The following is an 11681-nucleotide window of genomic DNA, read 5'->3' on the forward strand; positions in this document are numbered from 1 at the left end:
GCCACCATTGTGCTATCAATGGAGAAAATAAACAGCTAAGCACTACAACTGGAGTATTAATTATTACACCCGAGCGAGCTTCACCTAATCCATTTTTTTCATAGTTTCCATTGTTTCAATTGGATATTGTTCCAATAGACCTATTCTGACCAATCTTACCTTTAGCCAGGTTCAATAAAAGATCTAATGTCACAATTTTAGCCCTTTTTTTTAGATTTTATAGCATCCTACTATTAACTTTAAGTGTAACCGTTTGACAAGGACAGGACGGATTTCATTGCAACAATTTCGACCATACGTATTAGAGGTTTGCAATGTAAGCTTGTTGCGATGAGGAGTAAAAGTGACAGTAATGTGACTGGCAGATATATTTGCCTTTCTCCGTCCTTTGTGTCAATTCTCGTCCAAAAGTGGCAGGCGATTTTTTTTTAGTACTCATCATTTCGGCGACTTTTCATGAGAGATAACCATAAATAAACTCCAGAAGTATGTAAATATGTTCATCAATCATTAATAGGCAATTAAGCTATATTTTAACTTGGGCTATATTTTAAGTAATCACCGAGCAAGCTCAAGGTCACTCTCCAGGGCAGCTGGCTCCAGCTTGTTAACGTAACACCTCACCGGGTCCTCGGCTCCAAGGACTGTTTACTGGGAGATAAACTTCGACCCTTTACCCAGATGCAAGTTCGCAATGAAGCTCTGCGAAGGACTCTTAAATTGCTTTGACTTGGATTCCGGAGCAGATTGCGATAATCGAATCAACTTCCGAAAATACTCGCATATGTTTCTCAAATTATGACGCTCGGTTCGCTTGATATGGAATTGTTTTGCCAAATGGAGGCTTGTTTGTTTAATTTCCAATGGAGTTGTTTTTGGGTTCCGACCTTAATTGTTATTAATGAATGCCTGATATGCGATTATTGTTGCAGTTGTTTTTGACCTCGATGGTGTTATTCGGTTAGCTTATGCAATTGTTTGAATCAGATTACCTTAGATGTTTTGAATTATGCGCGACTAAATGGACAGAGGAGGATGCCGCTCTTCAGAATCATCTTGGACGAAGACGAGTCGGGAGTGATTTTCCTTGTAAGTTTGTAGCCAGAATAAACCAAAAGATGTCTCTCTGTTTTATTAAAGACTAATTAATAAACCTATCAATAATTTGAAATAATTCAAGATACAATGGTCACAAAACACTAAGTTAAGATAGTGCTGTACTGGTGACGGTGGTTATGTTGGTCATCAATGTCGTGGTGTAAAATGTTCCTCCTTGTCTTGGTTTGCCTGCAGCTTTCAATCCTGCAACCGCACGGATTAGTTGAGTCAACGCGGCCCGTTAAAACCCTTGTAAAGAACTCTTCGGATTAGGAAAAAATGTAAAGAGAAGATTTTCATACAGCTGACTCACCACCGAGAGGATGAGCGACGTCTGGATTCCATATCATTTATACAGCCGTCTCGGGGTTTCGGTTTTGCTGATATTATAATTATAAAACAGCCGAAGCCGCCAAATGCTTCTTAACATTTCGAAAACCTATGCTGACCGCAACGCAAGCACTTGTATTTTTTTGTCGTTCGCTCGCAAAGCTGCCCAACCAGCTGGTCGGCGCCGGTCGCCCCAGGACTGCCTTGGATGACGATCAAGCTCCAATGTCTGGCTCCTGCATGTTGCTGTCTTAGCCAAAAAAATGTTGGTTTTGTGGTACTAAATAGTTTTACTGGAAATTAAAAGTCACACGTGTAAAACATGATGGTTAACTGGTGCATCCCTGGAGAGTGACGAAATTTCAACCTTTTGTTTTTGTCAAACTATTATTAATTATTAACTTTTTATGTCAGGCTCGTAACATATACTTAATCATATATATTTTGGAGGTTAAGTCAAATCATTGACTTTCTCTGGGTTGCAGCAAATTTTTTTCACTTAAAAAAAAAATCTGATGCGTTTAGTATGATGCATCTTTGCGCGCCCTCTCGCCAGCGCATTTATTATCATTTGCACTCAGCGTTATTCACGCCATTTATTCTCTCGGCTGCAATCATTTGCTGAAGTAATAACTTCTGTTCCCTCAAGGAAAGGATTCAACTTTCCTGTACCCCCACACCCCCAAAAATCTATTCAATTAAAGAAAAAAAAAGGGGATGTCCTCAATCTGATCGCGGATAAGAAAACACGCCTCATCCCGTCATTTTAGGAGATTCGGAATCTGATTTTATAAACACACATGCGCATATACACCAAGTTTTACACTATATACTCTATTTACATTACTGTAACAAACTTTGCAGATGTACAGGAATTATGTTTAATATTATGCACCGTTCACTACACTACCGAAACAAATTTTGAAGAACATAGAATGACCTGTCCAGCAAAAGCGAAAAAGAAAATCAGAAATTTGCTAAATTGGATTGATTTGATGACCAACTTTGTAAAAAAAAAAAATGCAAACTTATTTTGTTTTGCCTAACTGACTTTTTTGCTTAATTAAGAAGCTAAGAAGGACCAATAACTCTTTTGTATGGCAATAATATTAGTCATGCTTTCTATAAATTGGACGGAGTGACATTTTAATGTTGCCTGCCACTTCCTTAATAGCGGATTCAGATCCTAAAAATCTCGAACTCTGGCTCGCGTGCAATAATATGTGATGGGGACGTGCCTAGAAACATGCCAATTTACAAGATACATAAGAATCAAGTCAGGTCACCCCAAATTTTGGAAACAGCAAGTCAGCGATCAAGTGTAGCGCAGATTAAACTTGACGTACGACGACCAGGCGCCACGGCTTAACCGACGCACGTCTGTCCTCGTCGGATTTGTTGCATAATTTCAACAAAAAAAAGATTTAGTGACAGCGGCTAAAACCGAGGAAAGGATTCAGGGATATTTTTTCAGCAGAGTTGTTTGAGAAACTTTGAGGAAAAACTGTTATACTACAAGAAGGAAGAGTGAAATATACAATTATTTATGTGAAAGAAGTCAAACGACCTGAGAATGCCATGATTTGTTTCATGCCACTTTGTTGGCAAATCCCTGTTGTATTTTATCCCTATTGTGAAACAATACTGTGTGTGGGCAAACTGATTTGACACATCAAATAAAAGCATGTGCACCAAGGTTTTTTTTTTCTTTTGTGTGTGTCTCGGATTGGCTCCAACACCCATAATTATAGTGAAGAAACAAAACAAAACAAAACTTTCTGATGCTTCTTTGAGCTGCCAGATTTTTCTTTTACAGTTCCTAAAAGAAAGTTGTACTGTAACCCACCAAAAATCACAATAAGACTCTTTTGGCTACATTTTGAGGCCAATTAGCTCTTCTGCTACGTTCCTCAAAAGCCAAGCTTAAATTCTTAACTGTCTTCCCAGAAGGAAAAAACACAGTATTTACAGTCAACATAAATTGGTAAGAAAAAGATATATATATATATATATATATATATATATATATATATATATATATATATATATATATATATATATATATATATATATATATATATATATATATGTGTGTATGTATATATATATATATATATATATATATATAGATATAGATATAGATATAGATATAGATATATACACAGATTTTTTCACTTTAACTGCCAACAGCTTACTATGTTGTGTTCTTAGTTTTACAAAAACACAATATAGGTTACATTAATAGGTACCTATTTTGTCTGTTATTACAATTATACTTCATTATATGTATAATGTTTTTTCTTGGTTGCTGATATTTTTTTAAACACTGTCCCCAAAAATGCAACCGTTATTCCAGTGCCACTCATGGATGTTTTAAATCGCTTTTTATTGTGCATTCTTTGGCTAGAGTGACGTATACTCAGAATGCGACTTATAGTCGGGAAAATACGGGACTTGAAAAATTGTGTTTACGGTTAATAAAGGTCCAATGGGGCCATCTGTTTATGTGGCTCCCTTGGTGCTACCCTTCTTTCGAAAATTCAAAATGGTTTCAACCATAATATGGCAGTTGAAAGGCCACCTGGGGCTTCATGAGACACACCCTAAAGGCAATGCACGCTTCCCAAGGGGTTTAAGGCTCAGCTGGCATTCAGCTAAGCGTCCCATAGGAAACATCCTGGTCACGGGGAAAAAGAACAACAACAAAACTCCCATATGCACCTGAGCTGTGGAGTTCTTCCACGGGAGTGGTCACGGAGCTTCTAGAAATAAACGGTCGCAGATCCGATGGCTCACTTTGCATTGAGGAGGAGGAAGATGGGGAAGCATATAATAAACCGGCACACACAAAAATATGGGTGATTCCAGTAATGCGGATTGCTAGAGCAGACAAACCAAAACAGCATGGATAAGATATAGAAATTACACAAACACCCTCAGGTACCGTTCACATGACATAGGGTCAAGTTTAAGCTATATGATAGTCAAATTCAAAATGTCAACCGGAAGGGGTATATTTTTGGTTAAGTTAGCTGTTTGACATTTTAAGGAAAATCGTTAAAAAGAAATAAAACTGTGCTGAAATTTAATTAACAAGGTAAATGTAATTTTTATTTATGTTAAAAGTTTAAGAATGGAATTCTAAGCAAAAGATGAGCTGTTTTCTCAAGAAAAATAAAATGGAAATGTATTAACTCTTAAAAATCTATAGGAACTAATACAAATCTACAAAGATTTACTTTCAACAACAACAACAAAAACATTTTTAAAATGAGTAAAGTGCGATATTTGTTTTGCTAAACAATAATTTATTATTAAAACAAGAATTTCTTTCTTTAACACTATAGTTAAATATTTTTTAAACAAGTTTTAGTTGTTTTAAATCAGCTCATGCTAAAATTAGACTAGTGTAAATTTTCTATAATGTTGCATTGTTTAAAATAAGGCATAAAAGATCTATTCACAATAGAGCAAAGCCCATAAGAGTTGCCAAGGCACTGTCCTTGCAGCTCTATGAATAATGCGAAGCTTGCAGTGAGCTGACTGGTCCACTGCAGCATTCACAAGGTCAACCACATTTCATCCACCATCATCTGTTTTTCCTCCAGGGTCCTCCATATGAATTCTCATTGGCAAACAGTTACAAAACCCACTGGACAAAAGTCAAGATAGATTATACATGAGACTGAAAGCAACACCTATGATCCTGAATGTTAGTTTTACCTTCAAAATGCTCGACAACAAAAAGAAAATATGAGCAATAAGAGAAAGTCACAAAGACGACAAAACAGTGCGATGGTACAAATATAATTGAGGGTAAGTAGAAATACGGACAGCGACATTCAATATATTGTGTATAGCATATGGGTGTCCCTGGAGTCACATGTTTGTGTACATCATGTATCCCATGATAATTCAACACGTCAGCATGCTAAATGGTGAATTTATTCACACCCAATCAATGAAACTACATTGCACAAGCACATATACGCCACACTAGTAGCTTAACCAGCACATATAATTGCCACAAAATGACATTAGTATAGCACACAGCAGTGACCCACTATGTCACACTTTAAAAAGCCATCCATTTGCACATGATGCCACAAGATGGCAATAAGAAGAGAAGCCATGTGGAATGTCTTGCTATCCCTGGTGACTTCTTAAGTATGAAAGGTGATGCGAGTAAAACCCGCAATTTTCCTCCTATTTTGACAAGCCAGTCTTCAATCGATATTTTGTCACGCTTCCATTGGTCCATCGGGCTCAAAAAACCAGAACGGATTAGGCTCGCGCAGCCTCCTCTTCACAAATCTCAACAAAAACTGTAAAGCATTGTTTGCCACTGCCAGAAAAATGTCATATCAATCCAAATTCATGAAAATTTGTACATTTGCAAAGGAATACTTGCAAATGGTACTGGGGAGCTTTATTTAGACAAAACCTCTAAAAGTACTAAAATATATATACAGTATATGACAGGATGTTAGCCGACTTCCCACCCAATGAGCACTTATATAGTTATACCTCTACTTACGAATGCCTCTAGGCACAAAAGTTTCAGGTTACAAATTTTTTATATGGAAATGAATGACTCAAGATACAAAAAAGATCTAAGTTACAAAATCCCTCAAAAAGTAAATGCATTTCCTTATCCATTATTTTAGTTTGAATTCCCCTTATAAAGCAATTAAAACTGTACAAATGCAACATGGCACATATTTTCACACACACAGGACACACATAAAAGTCTAAAATGTACTACAAAGTGGACGGCTTTCGGCCCTGGTAGAACGGGCTCATCTCACCGTCTGGCGGACAATCACGGGTATACATCTACAACGGTGATATTTCAGTGGCGCAGGGCACATTTTCATATGCTTTATTTATTTTAAGACATTAATAAATCATTTCCTTATCATTTTCTCTCGTTTTGTGTATTTCCTCATATCTTTCATACAAAATTGAGACACTTTGACCAATTTGGAAGGGTTTAGTTGGTTGTTGTGTGAGGACCGTGGAACGAATTAGAGAATTTACATATAAAGTACACCTCTACTTGCGAAATTTTCAAGTTACAAAAAAAGTCTTGGAACCAATTAATTTTGCAAGTAGAGGTACGACTGTATCTGTGTTACCTTTGCTATTCGCATTAGCAGGAGAATCAGGTCTTCACAGAATCCTGAGTCATGACTATGCCTCCGTGATGATGTCGTCCACATGTGCTCGCCGTTTGTGAAGAACAAAGTGTGGGCGTAGCTAAGCCCCGAGTGGAACGCCGCTTTGTTTGAACTCTCCACCGTTTCGCAGCACGAGTGGGCGAAGATCAGAGTTGAAAAAAAAACAAAGGCTTTCCACCTTGCGCATTAAATGGAGGCTACAAAGTATCCGCTGCGAGGAAAGATCTGCTGAGGGTTTTCGCCATGAAATGATTGCGAGGCTTCTGCCGAGTCATGGTTTACTCCTAAATTCTAATTTAGCATTTCAAGGCTAATTACCCGCAAGTGTCAATTAGAGCACTTGAGCCCCATGCCACCTTCCTTGCTGCGATTCTGGTAGTTAGGACACATTGATCCAGGGCAGTCATCTCCGTGATTTATGAGCTACGTATTCACAAGAGACAGGATGCTAATTTATCGTACTTCTCTGCGGCGATTTTACACCAGTCGCTCTGAGGCTGTGACTGGACTATGATTGATGGGCTTTTCACAACAACTCTTCCTCTTGCTCGGAGTTATCTGGTGTGACGGCCTCACGTCCGGGTGAAAATACAAGCTTGGTTTATTTATTTGTTCTCGCGACCATCTTTGTCAGTGCTTATTCATGAACTCATTACTTAGAACTTTGACTTACCATTTCTGGAGCTTCCCCTCATTTTGTCCATTCCCAATGCTTCCTCGACCTGTTGTTCGGTCACAATGTCCGATGCAGGACTGCTCCAGGGAACGTGGCAAGATGGTGGCAACCACCTCGCAAGCATGTCGGTCATTGGGAAACTTGCATTCCTAAGAAGGAAAGAAAGTTAGGCTAACATGGTCTGCCACAAGCAATTCTTTTGGTAGATGACTAATCATCAATTAATTTTGCAATTTGTCAACTAAGAGGGCTTAACATTTTAGTTGAAAATGTGCATTAGAAACAAAAAAAACTTTCCATTGGGGAAAAAATATAATTATCATTTGAAATATCAGACTTTAATTACCGTATTTTGTGCACTATAAGTCACCCTTTGTTTTAATAGTTTGGCCGGACCGGCGACTTTTTTATCACTCTGACCGCCAATAGATTGTTATCCTGTGGTTCTCCAGAAAACCGTTAATATTTTACATTTACAGATACTTATTTTGACTGTTCCCTATTTGTCTATTACTTCAACATGTTATGCGAATGTACTGTCGAACTTATAACTATGCCTTTTCTTGCTACGGTCATAATGAAATTTCCAGAATACGGGATGAATAAAGTTATCCAATCCAATACTCCAATGCAACAAATATTTTTCCCTTTACATTACATTATGCATTCTTTGCTTAGTGTACAACTAATATATATATATATATATATATATATATATATATATATATATATATATATATATATATATACACATACATACACACACATATATACATACTACATACACATATATACACACACATACACACACATGTATATATGTATATATGTATATGTATATATGTATATATATGTATATATACATACATACATATATACACATATATACATATATATATACATATATACATACATATACACATACATACATATATACATATATATATATATATACATATACATATATATATATACACATATACATATATATATATATATATATATACATATATACATACATACACATACATATATATATACACATATATATACATACACATACATATATATATACATATATATACATACATACACATACATACATATATACATATATATACATACATACACATACATACTTACATATATATACTTACATATATATACATACATACATACACATACATACATATATATATATATATATATATACATACATATACATATACACACACATATATATATATATATATATATATATATATATATATATATATATATATATATATATATATATATATGTTTTACATGTTTCTTTAGTTACATGTTTTACATGCCTGCTCTCCCAGATGGTTGCGTTTGCGCGTGTAAGCCTAAATTCGCAGAGGGTCACTACTAGGTGTTGCAAAGTCACTGGCACTGTGAGCAGATAAATGCTCCCACAGGAGCTCAAAGTCAAGCTAATGCATTTTTAAAGACGGCATCAATCAAAAAGCTATACTTGATCAACAGAGCAAAGAAAGTGCGATGGTGGTGGAAGTGTGGCGCTTTGGTGGGATTAGGAGCCAATGCGACATACTCAAGACGGTAGTAGAAGGAGATGATTGAGATTGCAAAGTTTTTGATGGATGTGCTTGGCTAAGATGACAAATGTTCTACAGCAGCGCTACATAGTGTTAGTATTTCAGAGATCACAGGCTTTGAGGTAACAGATACATGAACATAAATGGTGCAGCAGCAAGTATAGATGAACACTAAGAATAGTCACATCACGTCAACAAAAGAGTTTTTCACCTATTAGGCAAGATAAGTTTTTTTTCTGAATTTCATTCATTGACATCAAAATACATTTTGCTAAGCATTTTATCTGTTTATCTTTTCTCTATTTTTATAAATAAATGACCGTATCGGCCGCATTGTCTTGCGTTATGGCGTTTCGTGCATGTCAAGTCTAATTTGTGCGCATATAAGCCGTAGTCTCGATTCAGTCATCATTGTTTTAGCGACAAATACGGCGAGAAAATATGGTAAATAATGACTGCTCGTTGCTGAATGACACTCAACCACAATGGCGGCACAATTATGATGCATAAACGTTTACATTGAATTTAGTTGCATTATCACTATATGTAAAGTTGCAGGGTTGGCGGATCTAGCGACTCTTAATGTGTATAGTTGCTTTGGTTAGCAAAATCAAGGGACCCAACTGTTTGAAGCAGCAGGGTCAACAAAAATGAGAATTAAGATCAGAGGAGCACACGACCAGCAGATGAACTCCATTAATTCGACATGATTAGATGAGCTGCGTGAGAAATGAGAGTTCTGCAATTTTCCATGCGGCGGTCAGATCCGTCGAGATTTCAAGCGCTCGGAGATTAGGATGAGAATCTGAGGAGGAAAGGCGAGCGATGCGCAGATAAGAAACGGAGAAATCACTAATCCTATTTTCACTCAGTTCAATGAAAATATAGGGAGGGGAATGAGAGAGTTATTAGAAAAATAAATAGAGAGTAAGTGCCGCTTGATGTGAACAACTTGGGACCAGATCATTTTGGTCATAAAAACCGAAGCCGCCATAACTGCACCTGAATCAAAGTAAATAACACTTTAAGTAACATTTAATCAAAGTAACATATCAAAACAAATTCAAAATGTGACGCACGTAACGTTAGGTTTTCGTGAAGAAAAACTCAGGTTTAGGTTTAACCTCCAATTTAGAAAAAAAATTAGAAATTCAAACCCTACTTGAAATGCCATTTATATTTATATATTTATATCACTATAAAGGCGTACATATCTGGACAAATTCAGGAAGCAGTAGAGTGTAGTGGGATAAAAAAAAGAAGAGGATTGTATTACGAGCACAAGACAACATCCCTTAATCTCCGAAGGAAAGGACAAAAGAACCGTGTTCTACACCAAAAAGAAATAGAGAATGCAAGACTCCTCCTCAGAGAATCTAAGCGCCAGCGAGAGACAAAATGGGCATAAAGAAGCAGAAAAAATATTTGGACGAGAGCCCGCTACCGTATTTTTTCCTTCTCAAAAGACATTTTGCCAACAACAACCACCAGGACCATCATCATAATCCATAATCCGAAGGCATTCTAACCAAGTATAGAATTGCCTGCAGAAACATGAATGCAGTCGTAGTCTGTCCCACACACAAGTATAAACTTCAAGAAATTCTCATTTAAAATTGTAACATTTTCCAACCCTAATTTGAATCTCTAACACGGGCTTGAAACCCTCTTAGTTGGACCAAAGTGTAGGGTTTCTTTGATGTTCGACTGACAGACGCCTGTGCCGCACTCGGGCCAACAAATAGTAGTGCAATTACATTTTGATAGCCTCTCTCCCCCTATCTGTGTCTCTGGAGCGAGCGCTAACATTTGATGGGCTGTCACCCTCTCAGGGGTCACTACGTGACAAGATCAGCTTGCTCGTGGAGAAACTTTCCATCAGATGACCGAGGCCAAAACCATTGGGACTATCTCAATCCTGGCAATTTGGCAAACTCAGTGGATCATTCACTCTCATTAAGCAGGAATGGGAACCTCTGGGTACCCCCTATACAATAGTGTTTTTTTTTGCAGATGCCACTCGCAATTCCACCCCATTGGAAGATTTCTTTGCATTTCTTATTCTTTTAATGGCTGAATAAATGATGACTTCTTATTTCTTGTTTGCATATGTATTTCCTACAAAGGGAGCAGTATTAATGATCTAACAAATTATGGTAATTCAATATAAAGCATGCTTCGTTTTATGAAAAATCCAAGTTAAAAAACAATTCTGGAAACAATTTTGCAAGTAGAGGTAACACTGCATTTGCATGAATTGTAATTATTCATTCAAATGTTTTTGATGAGCAATAATATGAAAAATAATTATAATATACAAATTGATGTATGGGGGCATCAGATCTTTATGGAGTTATTTATTCCCAAAAACGTGTTACCTGATCTATCATGGATCTACTACAATTAACAGTATACGACATATAAAAAACGTTCCTATTAAGCGATTTCACCCTTCGACAGTCAAAACATTCATTATTCTGTGTTTTGATTCAACGAGCTAGCCAATCAAGTTATATATTATTACTTACTTTATAATTCATCTTCTCTGCAGGTGAACATGAATGGCGTGACTCGAGACTTCAGATGGCGTGTGACGTCAATTACAAGCGCCAGAGCGTTATTCTTCGTTGAGTATTTAAACGGAGTCTGTGTTTATAACATAAAAAGGCCGAATTCGCGAAATTAAATAGTACGTACGATATGCAATTTGAGGACTGGGGGGTGTAAATATAGATACATCTGCCGGGTTGAACTACCACAAAGTTTGCTAATATCAATTAGGATATTGGTTAATTTAGTCTTTGTGCGCCACCT

General features: G+C 36.6%; 1 long non-coding RNA gene across 3 annotated transcripts in view; it reads right to left on the reverse strand.

Moving 5' to 3' along the window:
• LOC144088660 (uncharacterized) overlaps positions 1–11679 on the reverse strand; it is a 40814-nt gene extending 29135 nt beyond the window's left edge. For all 3 annotated transcript variants that reach the window (XR_013304917.1, XR_013304918.1, XR_013304919.1), the window contains exons 1-2: positions 11396–11679; positions 7282–7433 (exon numbers count right to left, since the gene is read on the reverse strand). This is a non-coding gene — a long non-coding RNA (uncharacterized LOC144088660). The remainder of the gene's footprint in view (positions 1–7281; positions 7434–11395) is intronic.
• Between the last annotated feature and the right edge of the window lie 2 nt (positions 11680–11681).

Source organism: Stigmatopora argus, chromosome 14 (assembly GCF_051989625.1).
Source record: "Stigmatopora argus isolate UIUO_Sarg chromosome 14, RoL_Sarg_1.0, whole genome shotgun sequence".
NCBI lineage: Eukaryota > Metazoa > Chordata > Actinopteri > Syngnathiformes > Syngnathidae > Stigmatopora > Stigmatopora argus.